This window comes from Armigeres subalbatus, chromosome 1 (assembly GCF_024139115.2).
Source record: "Armigeres subalbatus isolate Guangzhou_Male chromosome 1, GZ_Asu_2, whole genome shotgun sequence".
Taxonomy (NCBI): domain Eukaryota; kingdom Metazoa; phylum Arthropoda; class Insecta; order Diptera; family Culicidae; genus Armigeres; species Armigeres subalbatus.
This window is the reverse complement of record NC_085139.1, coordinates 26,321,092-26,337,525: the sequence shown is the minus strand read 5'-3', so window position 1 is coordinate 26,337,525 and position 16,434 is coordinate 26,321,092. Positions and strand designations below refer to the sequence as shown.

Here is a 16,434-nt window from a genome sequence, read left to right as displayed (position 1 = left end):
TAGGTCCTCCGGATTGTGGCCGAAATGGATCCGAGTGGGCCAGGAACCCTAAAAATATCATTCCCATCATTGCTTTGTAAAATCATGAAGTTTGATGTGTCGCACCCGCACGACCTATTTTGAATCAATTTTGAAAATGGCCATTCCGTAGGTCCCCGGATTGTGACCGATGTAGCCATATTGAGTCCGAGTGGGCCAGGAACCCTAAAAATATCATTCCCATAATTGCTTTGTGAAATCATGAAGTTTGAGGTGTCGCACGACCTATTTTGAATAAATTGAGAAAATGGCCATTCCGTAGGTCCTCCGGATTGTGGCCGATGTGGATTCGAGTGGGCCAGGAGCCCTAAAAATATCATTCCCATCATTGCTTTGTAAAATCATGAAGTTTGAGGTGTCGCACGACCTATTCTGAATCAAATTAGACAATGGCCATTCCGTAGGTCCCCGGATTGTAACCGATGTGGCCAGATTGAGTCCGAATGGGCCAGGAACCCTAAAAATATCGTTCCCATCATTGCTTTGTGAAATCATGAAGTTTGAGGTGTCGCACGACCTATTTTGAATAAATTTAGAAAATGGCCATTCCGTAGGTCCTCCGGATTGTGGCCGAAATGGATCCGAGTGGGCCAGGAACCCTAAAAATATCATTCCCATCATTGCTTTGTAAAATCATGAAGTTTGATGTGTCGCACCCGCACGACCTATTTTGAATCAATTTTGAAAATGGCCATTCCGTAGGTCCTCGGATTGTGACCGATGTAGCCATATTGAGTCCGAGTGGGCCAGGAACCCTAAAAATATGATTCCCATAATTGCTTTGTGAAATCATGAAGTTTGAGGTGTCGCACGACCTATTTTGAATAAATTTAGAAAATGACCATTCCGTAGGTCCTCCGGATTGTGGCCAGAATGGATCCGAGTGGGCCAGGAACCCTAAAAATATCATTCCCATCATTGCTTTGTAAAATCATGAAGTATGAGGTGTCGCACGACCTATTTTGAATCAATTTAGAAAATGGCCATTCCGTAGGTCCCCGGATTGTAACCGATGTGGCCAGATTGAGTCCGATTGGGCCAGGAACCCCAAAAATATGATTCCCATCATTGCTTTGTGAAAACATGAAGTTTGAGGTGTCGCGCAACCTGTTTTGACTTAAAATTGTAAATGGCCACTTATTCCGGGGACAACTGACCCCAACGGAATCTGGAATAATTCTGGAACCGTACTGTGGATAGCCTCGAAACTAGTATAAATCAAAACTTGGGATCCATCCGGATGGAATGCAACTTGTTGCGAAAGAATCGGTCAAGAAATGCGATTTTAACAGCAGTTTAGATTTTTGAAAGCCCTTAAAAACAGACGTTGGGGACGGAAAGGTTAAGGGCGCTTTTGATTCAGTTTCCATAGAAGTACTGTCAGGCAATCTGCACAGTAGTGGATTACCAGTTATTTTGAATAATTTCTTGTACAATTTGTTGTCAGAAAAACAAATGAACTTCACACTCGGCACTCTGACAACTTCCAGAAATAGCTACATGGGCCTTCCCCAAGGTTCGTGTTTAAGCCCCTTGCTTTATAATTTCTATGTTAAAGATATTGACAATTGTTTGGAAGGACAATGCACGCTCAGACAACTTGCAGATGATGCCGTGGTCTCTCTAAGAGGTCCATGTGCAGCTGTCTTGCAAGGACCATTGCAAAGTACCCTGGATAATCTGGAGGTTTGGGCCAAACATTTAGGGGTCGAGTTTTCACCGCAAAACTCTCGCTTGGTGGTGTTTACTAAGAAGCGGTATCCTGCTCAACTGAAACTCAAGCTGTTGAATGATGACATCAACCAATCTTTATCTTCTAAATACCTTGGGGTCGTGTTTGATTCCAAATGTACCTGGAAACTCCACATTGAGTATTTGATACAAAAATGCCGGAAAAGGATCCATTTTCTACGTTCTATCTCCGGAACATGGTGGGGTGCTCACCCGGAAGACCTCATCAAACTCTATAGAACGACTATTCTCTCTGTTTTAGAGTATGGCTCCTTCTGCTTCCTCTCAGCAGCTGATTGCCACCTGATCAAATTGGAACGAATTCAGTATCGTTGTTTGCGTATTGCCCTTGGCTGCATGCATTCAACGCATAACATGAGCCTGGAGGTGCTTACCGGAGTCACTCCTTTAAAGCACCGTTACTGGGAGCTCTCACTTAGAATACTCATCAAATGTGGAACAAGTAACACACTTGTTCTAGATAACTTCGATAATATGTTTGAACTAACTTGTCGTTCAAGATTCCTGAGAGTTTATCTCAACTACATATCGTCAGATCTTTGTCTTCCGTGTTATAATCCCCCTCGAGTTCACTTCACCAACGACAGTTCCTCAATTGTATACGATCTGTCCATGAAACATGCTATTCAAGGAATACCAGATCATCTTCGACAAATATCTATTCCCTCACTTTTTTCTGAAAAATATGAACATGTCAATTGCAACAACAGATATTTTACTGATGGTTCTCGCATTAACGGATCCACTGGCTTCGGTGTTTTCAATGAAAATTCAACCACCTTTCGAAAACTTCAGGAACCGTGTTCGGTTTATGTTGCTGAGCTGGCAGCAATTAACTTCGCTTTGGGGATTATTTCCGATCAGCCCGTAGACCATTATTTCATCTTTTCGGATAGTCTTAGTTCTATCGAGGCACTCCGGTCGATGAAACCTGTTAAGCACGCATCTTACTTTCTTACAAACATAAGAGAGCAGATGCGTGTTTTGGTCGAAAGATCATTCAAGATTACCTTTGTATGGGTCCCGTCCCATTGCCTAATCTATGGCAATGAGAAGGCGGACTCGCTAGCAAAGGTGGGCGCACAGGAAGGTGAAGTTTATGATAGACAAATCTCGAACAACGAGTTTTTCCCATTAGTCCGTCAGAGTACTCTTCAAAATTGGCAAATGAATTGGTCACACAATGAACTTGGACGGTGGCTATTTTCCATAGTTCCTAAAGTTTCTGCGCGAGCGTGGTTCAGAGGTGAGGACTTAAGCCGAGGCTTCATTCGCACGATGTCGAGGCTTATGTCCAATCACTATTCACTAAACGCACATCTCTATAGAATTAACCTGGTCGATAGCAATCTTTGTAGGTGTGGAGCCGGTTACGATGACATCGATCACGTAGTTTGGTATTGCACGGAAAATGGCGCCTCAAGAGAGCAACTATTGGATACCCTCGTGGCCCGAGGTAAACAACCCTTCCGGGAACTAAGAGGTGTTTTGGGAGATCGCGATGTGGTGTATTTGCAGGCCATCTATGCCTTTCTTTGCTCGTCTGACATCAAAGTTTAATACTTCAATTTTTTCTTTCTCAGTTTTTTTTTCTTGTCTCTGTCTCATTGTTCCGTGCAGGGCTGACAATAGTCATTCTCGTCGTATGAAGAAAGCGAAAAAAATTTAGTCTTCGTCATAACATTGCACGACGCAACACCTATTCGTTTTCTTCGCGCCGCATGCGTACCACGACGATAGTCGCGCAGCCAAAAGTTATGACGATTTTCGTCGTCACTTCTTCACACAATTGATTGCACGTCATATAGACGGACTGGTTAAAAACATAATAGCGTCTCAAATAAACAAATAGTAGGAAATTTGGTAACATAAATGTATCGATAACATTCATAACGTTTTCATACGTTGCTTCAAATTCATTATTACAAAGAATTAGTAAAAATCTTCGCATGGCAGCTGCCGCTTGAAGAATAACGGTATGAAGTATTCGTTCTTCGATGTCGTCATGACGATTTGGTTACACGACGAAAGCTAACGTCGTGCGCGTCAATGACGATGTGCATTTCGTGCTATGACGATGACGATTGTCAGCCCTGGTTCCGTGTACCATGAAGCTCTGGCCATCCGAAAGATGCTCCCTGAAGAACCAAAACTCGAGCACGACGCTACGACAAATCAGAAATGACGTCAAATATCCGGATGAGCAGCTGAAATACCTCAAACCTAAATCCCAACCCCGTCCATCACCAAATTACGCAATCTAACCTTGAGTCGCCACGAGTATCTTGGTCTTTGTCCCTTTCCCTTACTAACTGTTGATAATAAGATGATATCGATTGTAAATATCATTAAGAGTCTCGGCTCCGTTAAGTGTTATACACGCCTGAGCCTGTCAAATAAATACAATAGATAAAAAAAAAAAAAATGATGCCCTGTACGTATTTAGTGGAATTTTTCAAATGAATTTTTAGGTTTTAATAAAGCAATGAAAGTAAAAAGTAAATAATTGGAACGTGCTCACCGGTTTAATTCCTCCTCTATCGAAAGAGCTTCTGCTTTAAACATGTTACATGTGCTTCGCAATTGATCTCACTTGATCCAACTTTGTTTCCATCGGAATTGTGTCCTCAATGCTCAACTGCGGACGGTTCGGCGGCTGTGGAAGTGCCTTTGCGCCAAGGGTGCTGCTGTCGCTCTCTATTTAAATTGGTTAAATTCAGCAACAACTCCAATGCGTTTACATCGAGCATATCGATATTATTCCACTCTTTGGAGTAAAATTTCATCATCCTGAATAACGCACTCTACAAGTGAATGAATATTGAAGTGTATCAGTAATTTTAAAACATATATACAAACGACTATGTTACATTTCTTAAAAAAAATATTTTTATATTTTTGTTGCTAATCTGCATTTGGGCAGCAAAAGCAAAAATAATCAGAAAACTTAAAACGTAGTTATCAAAGAAATGGACCCAATATTCGTGTCCATTTCTCAGTGGGTCGAGATAACTGCTGCAGAGTAATCTTAGCGATATTTGCTTCGTCTTCTAAAACGAACAAAAGAGTGAAAAAGTATACCGCCAACTATTTCACATTGAAATGGATTTTATATAATTAAACTTAACTTGAATCCTAAATTTGTCAAACATTAGAGAATATGTAGTTTGTTTATTAAATTGGGTAACAAATAAAACAGTGCCCGAAATTCCGTCACGATCCTCAAGCATAATATTCGATAAAATAAGTAAGAGTTTGCTTACCTCCACGACTGTATTAAGATTACGAACAGTCTACTTACTCCTTACCAATCGTTGAAATAGTGGCTGGATCAAGTACTGCATAGCAAAACGACGACGACATCATCGGAAGTCGGCCGGTAGTTGTGTTGCAATCTTCCCGTTCCTCGTCGAAATCCTAGTCTAGTAGACTTCCAGAAGGCGCATCGTAGTATCATAGCACTTCAGTTCCCTATTCAGTAGTAAAAGACGTAACGCGAAAAAGAATTCAGCGATTCGCCATCACAATCTGCTACCCTTCTCAAATCCAGATATTTTCCACTTTTCCGGCCAAAACAGAATCGTTTCGTCTCGAATCGACATAGATAAGGTACACTGGGGGAAATGGAAAAAGGGGGTAAGTGTAAAAATCGACTCGAAAATTTTCAAGTGTACAAACTTTATAGTTTTTACCACACCATAACATTGTGCAAAAATATACCTTAATGTTCACACTAATACTATGATAAAATCTGTGTTATATATACACTAACACAGTTTACGCTGGAGCTGTCATTTTAGGTTTCGCGGGAAGTTTATTTTTGCATTCATAAAATCTATTCTTACTTGCATAAATTGTCCATTTTTCCGGTGATTTTAAACCACAGGTGACCATTATAATACAACTAGCTTTATGTACCCGGCCTTGCTCGGAATTGCCAGTTTGATTTTCAGTTTTTTATAATCAGAAAAAGATAAAACAAATTGGTCAACAGAGTAATTGTGTTAACTTATTGATACTTCGTCATTTGACTAATAGAAGGCTCTTGGAAGCATTGACCTAGAATTGATCCTAGCATTGATCTAGAAAAAGGGATCGTTGGTTTGAATAGGCTTATTCCTGGCAAACGTCATTTGCTAAAGAAGGAAAAACATCCACCGATGCTTTATTCCGGGCAATCGCCCATTCTTAAAGAAGGGATCACACTCACCATTGCCTTATTCCGGGCAAATGCCTACTTTTAAAGAAGTAATCACATCCACCATCCAGAAGGAAACACATTAATTATTGCTTTTCACTGGGCATTCATGATTCCGATGAAGGGTAACAATAATCATTGCTCTATACCCAGCAAATGCATGCTTTCTATGAAAGATTTTTCTGATGCTGTTCATAATTATCCCAAATGCCCTTCATGTCAAATGACGAAACAAAAAAAAAAAAAACCCAGATTAATCCACCTAGCGGTGATGGTGCCTTTCTCGTTCGTTCAAAAGGTTTGAAAAAATCTCAAATAACACCAACATGTGGATTGGTCTTATTTTTTACGATCCGGCCAAGTTTCTATAGGAAACAATGGGACAAGATTCTGCGTCGAATGCAATCTGTTGCGAGCGACCTGAGAAGCACACATATTGCACATCAATCACAGTAACTTATATATGACCGGATTCAGTCACAATATGGTTACTGCAACCAGATTTGTTGAACTTGTGTTGCTTGGGGAATAGATGAAATCTAAGTGCTAAACAAGTGAGCTAGACTTTTTTGAACTCTTTTTCACAATTAATAGTAATTTGACCAGAACATCTAAGCTCATAGTCCGATCTGGACAATTTTCAATAAGAAAATATGAGACATTCTGCGTCGAATGAAATTTAATGCGAGCAAATCGGTTGAGGAAGAGTGCCTGAAAAACAAGTGACATTTTTTAGCGATTTTTCCATAAAAAAATGGTATCCAGCTATTTACTCTATGATGCCATAAATCTTGAATCACCCCGCTTGATACATGCTGTGTCCACTATAATTTAGGAATAGTTCGATCCTAGCAGGCTGTGAAGTTGAAAATTTTCATGAAAACAATCGACTGTCAGATTTTGCAAGCGATTGGATTGTACCATCGCAACATAGAATAGTATTTCCATCAATTAATAAAAAAAAAAAACATAATTTAATATTGACTTTTTTAGAGGAAAATTGAAGCTCGTGAACATTTTGGTGGTACTGAACCTCGGATCTGGATGTATTCTTTCGGTTTCCAGTTATAAACCATTACTACGGACGTCGAGACGAACGTTGGATTGTAAAAAAATTAAATACCTACAAATTGACGTCTTCGGAGAACTCGTGTGTTCTATCACGAGGAGTACTCATAAGCTCTGATTCATCATTGTGTGACCCTCCGGAGGACAGGAATATTTAAACCGCTCATAACAAGGTGTTCGGCGGAGTTCGTTTGAAGCTAGGATTTTTTCCTGAATTTTGAATGAGTTCAGTTCTTCACATCAGGGCAGGATTCCTAAAGTAACCGCTTTTCTTTTTATCATTATCTCATTAGGTCATCAGTCAAATACAACTTTCTGCAAATATTCTTCCAACAAATTTGATAACAAAAATCAGAGGAAACGTGACAGTTTGTTTCGCAAAATTAAACATCATCTTTGATACATTTCATTTTAGTCATCTCAGAAATAAAAGATCACAAATGCAAATGAGATAAATTCACTCTTATATCAGTGTTGAAATATTTCCTATTGATCTCGGAGTATTCTAGAATCGCCCGCTAGTGTAAATATGAGCTGGATACTCTTCTTTGAACAGCTATTGACGCACCCTTCCTAGCATCCATTGAACCTCAAAATGCATCGATTTGCCCATATCGCAAAAAACGCAGTCAGAATATCAGTCAAAAAAAAATACATTTTGATTCTATTTCGCAAAATATGAAATAAATAAAAACCCGGAAATTGAACTGCATTGAAATTGAAAAAAATGACAGATCTGTAACTAATTCATGGCTACTAAGATATTATGTATTAATAAAATGTGTACACAGCATATGTCAAATTCGATTCACCCCTTGTTAATTTATGGCTAGCGTAAAAGCTGGATAATTTTCGATCCCATAGTCTGATATGGCCAATTTTCAATAGGAAATAACGGGACAGGATTCTACGTCGAATGCAACTTGTTGTGAGCAAATCGGTTGAGGTTAAGTGCCCAAAAAATGAGTGACATTTTTAACGCGATTTTTTCGTATGATTTTGTATTTTGGCCATAACTTTCGATCCCATAGTTCGATCTGGCCAATTGCAAATAGGAAATAATGGGACAGGATTCTGCGTCGAATGCAACTTGTTGCGAGCAAATCGGTTGAGGATAAGTGCCCGAAAAATGAGTAACATTTTTCACGCGATTTTTTCGTATGATTTTGTATTTTGGCCTTAACTTTCGATCCCATAGTTCGATCTGGCCAATTTCAAATAGGAAACAATGGGACAGGTGCCCAAAAAATGAGTGATATTTTTTACGCGATTTTTTCGTAGGATTTTGTATTTTGGTCATAATTTTCGATCCCATAGTTCGATCTGGCCAATTTCAAATAGGAAACAATGGGACAGGATTCTGCGTCGAATGCAACTTGTTGCGAGCAAATCGGTTGAGGATAAGTGCCCGAAAAATGAGTGACATTTTTAACGCGATTTTTTCGTATGAATTTGTATTTTGGCCATAACTCTCGATCCCAAAGTCCGATCTGGCCGATTTCAAATAGGAAACAATGGGACAGGATTCTGCGTCGGATACCACTGGTTGCTAGCAACTCGGTTGAGGATTCGCGCCCCAGATCTGAGTGACATTTTTTACGCGATTTTTTCGTATGATTTTGTATTTTGACCATAACTTTCGATCCCATAGTTCGATCTGGCCAATTTCAAATAGGAAACAATGGGACAGGATTCTGCGTCGAATGCAACTTGTTGCGAGCAAATCAGTTGAGGATAAGTGCCCGAAAAATGAGTGACATTTTTCACGCGATTTTTTCGTATGATTTTGTATTTTGGCCATAACTTTCGATCCCATAGTTCGATCTGGCCAATTTCAAATAGGAAACAATGGGACAGGATTCTGCGTCGAATGCAACTTGTTGCGAGCAAATCGGTTGAGGATAAGTGCCCGAAAAATGAGTGACATTTTTTGAGTAGTTTTGCGCACACACACACACACATACACACACACATACACACACACACACACACACAGACATCACCTCAATTCGTCGAACTGAGTCGATTGGTATATAACACTATGGGTCTCCGGGCCTTCTATAAAAAGTTTGTTTTTGGAGCGATCATATAGCCTTTACCGTATACTTAGTATACGAGAAAGGCAAAAAAAATGGTATAATTTTCGATCCCATTGTTCGATATGGCCAATTTTCAATACGAAACAACGGGACAGGATTCTACGTCGAATGCAACTTGTTGTGAGCAAATCGATTGAGGATAAGTGCCCGAAAAATGAGTGACATTTTTTACGCGATTTTTTCGTATGAATTTGTATTTTGGCCATAACTTTCGATCTCATAGTCCGATCTGACCAATTTCAAATAGGAAACAACGGGACAGGATTCTACGTCGAATACAACTTGTTGTGAGCAAATCGATTGAGGATAAGTGCCCGGAAAATGAGTGACATTTTTTACGCGATTTTTTCGTATAAATTTGTATTTTGGCCATAACTTCTGATCCCATAGTCCGATCTGACCAATTAAAAAAAGGAAACAATGGGACAGGATTCTGCGTCGAATGCAACTTGTTGCGAGTAAATCGGTTGAGGATAAGTGCCCGAAAAATGAGTGACATTTTTTACGCGATTTTTTTGTATGAATTTGTATTTTGGCCATAACTTTCGATCCCATAGTTTGATCTGGCCAATTTCAAATAGGAAACAATGGGACAGGATTCTGCGTCGAATGCAACTTGTTGCGAGCAAATCGGTTGAGGATAAGTGCCCGAAAAATGAGTGACATTTTTTACGAAATTTTTTCTTAAGAATTTGTATTTTGGCCATAACTTCTGATCCCATAGTCCGATCTGGCCAATTTCAAATAGGAAACAATGGGACAGGATTCTGCATCGAATGCACATTGTTGCGAGCAAATCGGTTGAGGATAAGTGCCCGAAAAATGAGTGACATTTTTTACGCGATTTTTTCGTATGAATTTGTAATTTGGCCATATCGTCTGATCCCATAGTTCGATCTGACCAATTTCAAATAGGAAACAACAGGACAGGATTCTACGTCGAATGCAACTTGTTGTGAGCAAATCGATTGAGGATAAGTGCCCGGAAAATGAGTGACATTTTTACGCGATTTTTTGTATGAATTTGTATTTTGGCCATAACTTTCGATCCCATAGTTTGATCTGGCCAATTTCAAATAGGAAACAATGGGACAGGATTCTGCGTCGAATGCAACTTGTTGCGAGCAAATCGGTTGAGGATAAGTGCCCGAAAAATGAGTGACATTTTTTACGAAATTTTTTCTTAAGAATTTGTATTTTGGCCATAACTTCTGATCCCATAGTCCGATCTGGCCAATTTCAAATAGGAAACAATGGGACAGGATTCTGCATCGAATGCACATTGTTGCGAGCAAATCGGTTGAGGATAAGTGCCCGAAAAATGAGTGACATTTTTTACGCGATTTTTTCGTATGAATTTGTAATTTGGCCATATCGTCTGATCCCATAGTTCGATCTGACCAATTTCAAATAGGAAACAACGGGACAGGATTCTACGTCGAATGCAACTTGTTGTGAGCAAATCGATTGAGGATAAGTGCCCGGAAAATGAGTGACATTTTTTACGCGATTTTTTTGTATGAATTTGTATTTTGGCCATAACTTTCGATCCCATAGTTTGATCTGGCCAATTTCAAATAGGAAACAATGGGACAGGATTCTGCGTCGAATGCAACTTGTTGCGAGCAAATCGGTTGAGGATAAGTGCCCGAAAAATGAGTGACATTTTTTACGAAATTTTTTCTTAAGAATTTGTATTTTGGCCATAACTTCTGATCCCATAGTCCGATCTGGCCAATTTCAAATAGGAAACAATGGGACAGGATTCTGCATCGAATGCACATTGTTGCGAGCAAATCGGTTGAGGATAAGTGCCCGAAAAATGAGTGACATTTTTTACGCGATTTTTTCGTATGAATTTGTATTTTGGCCATAACTTCTGATCCCATAGTTCGATCTGGCCAATTTCAAATAGGAAACAATGAGACAGGATTTTGCGTCGAATGCAACTTGTTGCAAGCAAATCGGTTGAGGATAAGTGCCCGAAAAATGAGTGACATTTTTGAGTAGTTTTGCGCACACACACACACACACACACACACACACACACACACACACACACACACACACACACACACACACACACACACACACACACACACACACACACACACACACACACACACACACACAGAGACATCACCTCGCTCCGTCGAACTGACTGGATTAGTATATAACACTATGGGTCTCCGGGACTTATCTCACACGTCTGTTTCTGGAGCGATCATATAGCCTTTACCGTATACTTAGTATACGAGAAAGGCACAATGGTATAATTTTCGATTTCATAGTCCGATATGGCCAATTTTCACTAGGAAACAACGAAACAGGATTCTACGTCGAACTTGTTGTGAGCAAATCGGCTAAGGATAAGTGCCCGAAAAATGAGTGACATTTTTTACGCGATTTTTTCGTATGAATTTGTATTTTGACCATAACTTTTGATCCCATAGTCCGATCTGGCTAATTTCAAATAGGAAACAATGGGACAAGATTCTGCGTCGAATGCAACTTGTTGTGAGCAAATCGGTTGAGGATAAGTGCCCGAAAAATGAGTGACATTTTTTACGCGATTTTTTCGTATGAATTTGTATTTTGACCATAACTCTCGATCCCATAGTCTGATCTGGCCAATTTCAAATAGGAAACAATCGGACAAGATTCTGCGTCGAATGCAACTTGTTGCGAGTAAATCAGTTGAGGATAAGTGCTCGAAAAATGAGTGACATTTTTTACGCGATTTTTTCTTATGAATTTGTATTTCAGCCATAACTCTCGATCCCATAGTCTGATCTGGCCAATTTCAAATAGGAAACAATGGAACAGGATTCTGCGTCGAATGCAACTTGTTGCGAGCAAATCGGTTGAGAATAAGTGCCCGAAAAATGAGTGACATTTTTTACGCGATTTTTTCGTATGAATTTGTATTTTGGCCATAACTCTCGATCCCATAGTCCGATCTGGCCAATTTCAAATAGGAAACAATGGAACAGGATTCTGCGTCGAATGCAACTTGTTGCGAGCAAATCGGTTGAGGATAAGTGCCCGAAAAATTAGTGACATTTTTTGAGTAGTTTTGCGCACACACACACATACACACACACACATACACACACACACATACACACACACACACACACACAGAGACATCACCTCGATTCGTCGAACTGAGTCGATTGGTATATAACACTATGGGTCTCCGGGCCTTCTATAAAAAGTTTGTTTTTGGAGCGATCATATAGCCTTTACCGTATACTTAGTATACGAGAAAGGCAAAAATGGTATAATTTTCGATTTCATAGTCCGATATGGCCAATTTTCACTAGGAAACAACGAAACAGGATTCTACGTCGAACTTGTTGTGAGCAAATCGGCTAAGGATAAGTGCCCAAAAAATGAGTGACATTTTTTACGCGATTTTTTCGTATGATTTGGTATTTTGGCCATAACTTTTGATCCCATAGTCCGATCTGGTCAATTTCAAATAGGAAACAATGGGACAAGATTCTGCGTCGAATGCAACTTGTTGTGAGCAAATCGGTTGAGGATAAGTGCCCGAAAAATGAGTGACATTTTTTACGCGATTTTTTCGTATGAATTTGTATTTTGGCCATAACTCTCGATCCCATAGTCTGATCTGGCCAATTTCAAATAGGAAACAATCGGACAAGATTCTGCGTCGAATGCAACTTGTTGCGAGTAAATCGGTTGAGGATAAGTGCTCGAAAAATGAGTGACATTTTTTACGCGATTTTTTCTTATGAATTTGTATTTCAGCCATAACTCTCGATCCCATAGTCTGATCTGGCCAATTTCAAATAGGAAACAATGGAACAGGATTCTGCGTCGAATGCAACTTGTTGCGAGCAAATCGGTTGAGAATAAGTGCCCGAAAAATGAGTGACATTTTTTACGCGATTTTTTCGTATGAATTTGTATTTTGGCCATAACTCTCGATCCCATAGTCCGATCTGGCCAATTTCAAATAGGAAACAATGGGACAGGATTCTGCGTCGAATGCAACTTGTTGCGAGCAAATCGGTTGAGGATAAGTGCCCGAAAAATTAATGACGTTTTTTGAGTAGTTTTGCGCACACACACACATACACACACATACACACACACATACACACACATACACACACATACACACACACACACACATACACAGACATCACCTCAATTCGTCGAACTGAGTCGATTGGTATATATGTAACACTAATGGGTCTCCGGACCTTCTATAAAAAGTTTGTTTTTGGAGCGAACATATAGCCTTTACGTATACTTAGTATACCAAAAATGTTACGAAATAGGAAATGAAAAGTATAGTAACGTCACGTACTGTTGTACAGCTCATAAAAGTATACTGTCGCTAACCGCAAGTTAGTCCCATATGTATATGGATGTCAAATACAGATGGGACTGACTCGCGATTCACGGCAGCATAAATTGTTCCATATAGATAGGAAATCCCGCTCAAATATCATAAATCACTAGCTTGGATGCAAAGTAACTTGTTTGCATAATTGTAATGTGTTAACCGATAAGCAAATGTTAATACCCATAATTTTCACACTCTTTACGACAGCAAAAAATAGGTCGATATCAAAACACTGAAGAAATTTTAAAGTAGAAAACGAAATACGTATCTGTTGATACATAAGTGAATATAGCGGAAGTAAATGGAAGTTTGAAGTATTTTAACCTTGAAAAAATAAGCGTCAGTCTATCTTCTTGATAATCAACAATAGGGTAAGACGGTATAACATGTCCCCCCCCTAAAGCAATACCTTGATAACTTTTTACTTTTCAACGCAATTTATGCTAACTTAATGTTCTTTGGTAGTCCAAAATGTGGCGAATGCATTGCCTGTGAATAGTCATGTAAAAATATCATAGAGAACACGAAATAAAGCTTTTTTGAAAAGTCGTGAAAAAATGGATTTCAGAAAGTGCCTGGGCAAAACGCCCCACCCTCACCAAAAAAGTTTCAAAGCCCTTCATTAGTATTTTATCTATTCCATAATAAAAAGATTACAAACCCCTATGACATTAAAAAACCAACATAAGTCCATTTAAGCAGGTTTGAATTACATTTCAATTGGTTCGATATCATTTGGCTCGTCGGCAGGCTCGTTGCGCTTGTGTCCACATGGTAAGGGCATATTGTCCTGCCTACTCTGGGGCCTTTTGACCAGTGAAACATATTTTCGAAAAACGTTATATTTTTGAAGATGGAAACAATATATGCTAGCGCCGGTCCAGAATGTTGAGAAAACAAACATTGAAAGTTACATCAAAACTGTAACTTTTGTATTTTGCTATTATTTTCGTTTTGTAATACAAAAATACTTCCACATTCACATAGTATGATGGATTGATTTTTAGTTAGTTATAGCTTTCTAGAAATCAAAGGGGACGTTTTGGCCAAGTGGGGTGCATTATACCGTCTTACCCTTATAGTTACTATTAATTCAGCAGATACGTTGTCTGAATTGAAAGAAGATCCCATGGGTTATAAAATTCGTGCTTTGTTCAATAAAGATGTACAGTGCATCTCCTAAAAAATGTGCTTTTGGTTGTTAATAAACCTTAAATTGGTTGATTCTGGTACATACAACTAGAAAAGCAGCTTGCATAAGGGATTGGCTTATAAACCTAAATTATACAAACAAACAATTCTATGAACTTGTTTCAAATAGGTGTGACCTTGAATATTGGAACAGCGATTGTGCTCTAGTTGCACGAAATATTAGGAAAATTATTTTGAGCTTTTTAGTGGAATATCTTCACTTGTCATAAGAAGAGTTTGTGCAATCCCATTTAACTCCACCACTTAATTTGTTCCTTGACAGATACATATTTCGACCTCAACAATAAGGTAGTCTTCAGCGTCTCGTACGTAAGTCGAGTCAAGTGCGAGACACTGAAGACGACTTTACTCTTGAGGTCGAAATACGTATAGTATATGTTGAGGTACAAATAAAGTGGTGGAATTAATCAGGATTGTACAAACTCGTCTTATGACATGCACGAAATATGCTAAACTGAGAGTATTAGCCGTTTCAAATTTAAAATTTCAAATTTTAAATGCAGTTACGCCTAATTGAAAAAGTTCCTAGAATTATACAATTATTAATCTCAATCAAACCTACTGCGGCGCACATTCGTCTGAAGACGTGAATAAGGAGAACAATTTACCTCACTGAATCCTGATTCCATTCGTGCCGCATTCAATTTACCCACATAAGATCTCGTTGGTGATTTCGGTAATGATAATATGTCGACCGGTGATCCAGGCCTGGCAGTCAATGCATTGGTGTTCAGCTGCATACAGTGATATTCCTATGAACTTCAAGATGTTCTGCGTTTGGGAAGTGTTCGCTTGCCATGAACAAGCATTTCTCCGGAGACCAAAGTCGGCGGACTTGGATGCGGTCATTCCCACAAACAAAAATCGAATCGAGGGAATCGTGGGAGTTTCAACACCTTCAAATTATAGTCCTAAGATTCAACTGATTCGTGGCGCTTTTTTGTACGATCGTGCTATTCATTTCTGAGACTCTTCCAGTCAATAATAGATCATGCCTCTGTCCTGCCTTCAGGCAACTGAATTTTGAATCGACTCCTCGGGCACTACAGCGACCCCGATTCTCAATCGATGAAGATGATGCCGTCACGAAGGTCATGGACAGTAAAGGTAACGATCTACCAAGAAAGAAATGGTCCTAAGTTGTAAATAAATTCATAACTAAAATCAATTACTTACCACAAAAGTCGATAGTTCTATTTGATGAAGAAGCATTCATCACGTTATATGATATTTTCACTCAAAACCATGAATAATTTTCAAAAATCGAATTCGAAGGTTTAATCTAAGATTATAGTTTGTTTTGATAAATTTCAGATTGGACTGTCAAGCGGCAAAAAGTCGACACTGCAGATCTGGGATATAGCGTCGATAATGCAGATTGGACGTTTTGCACTGAAATATTTTTTTTAAATCGAAAAAACTAGTGATGATTTAAATTGACCGGTAAGGTTAGATGCAAAAGCAAGTGAATACATTACTGACTCAATTTGTTTACAACTGTTAATTAGGACCATTAGAAATGGTCATCTAGTATTTTGACGGGGAATCTGTGATGAATGCTGTCTCATACATGTTGATGAAGAATAATTGAATCTCCAGAACGCTTAACCTGTTACACTTCGTTCAATACGTTACCAAGAAGTTGGAATGTCCGAAAGGCGTGTAAGGAGGGCTCTCACTCCGCG

At 39.1% G+C, this 16,434-nt stretch overlaps 1 long non-coding RNA gene across 1 annotated transcript; it reads right to left on the bottom strand.

Moving 5' to 3' along the window:
* Window positions 1-5,269: 5,269 nt before the first annotated feature.
* LOC134208195 (uncharacterized) lies at window positions 5,270-16,041 on the bottom strand. The gene is made up of 3 exons (XR_009978539.1): window positions 15,926-16,041; window positions 15,358-15,864; window positions 5,270-5,405 (listed from the first exon to the last, which is right to left on the bottom strand). It is a non-coding gene; the product is annotated as an uncharacterized LOC134208195 (long non-coding RNA).
* Between the last annotated feature and the right edge of the window lie 393 nt (window positions 16,042-16,434).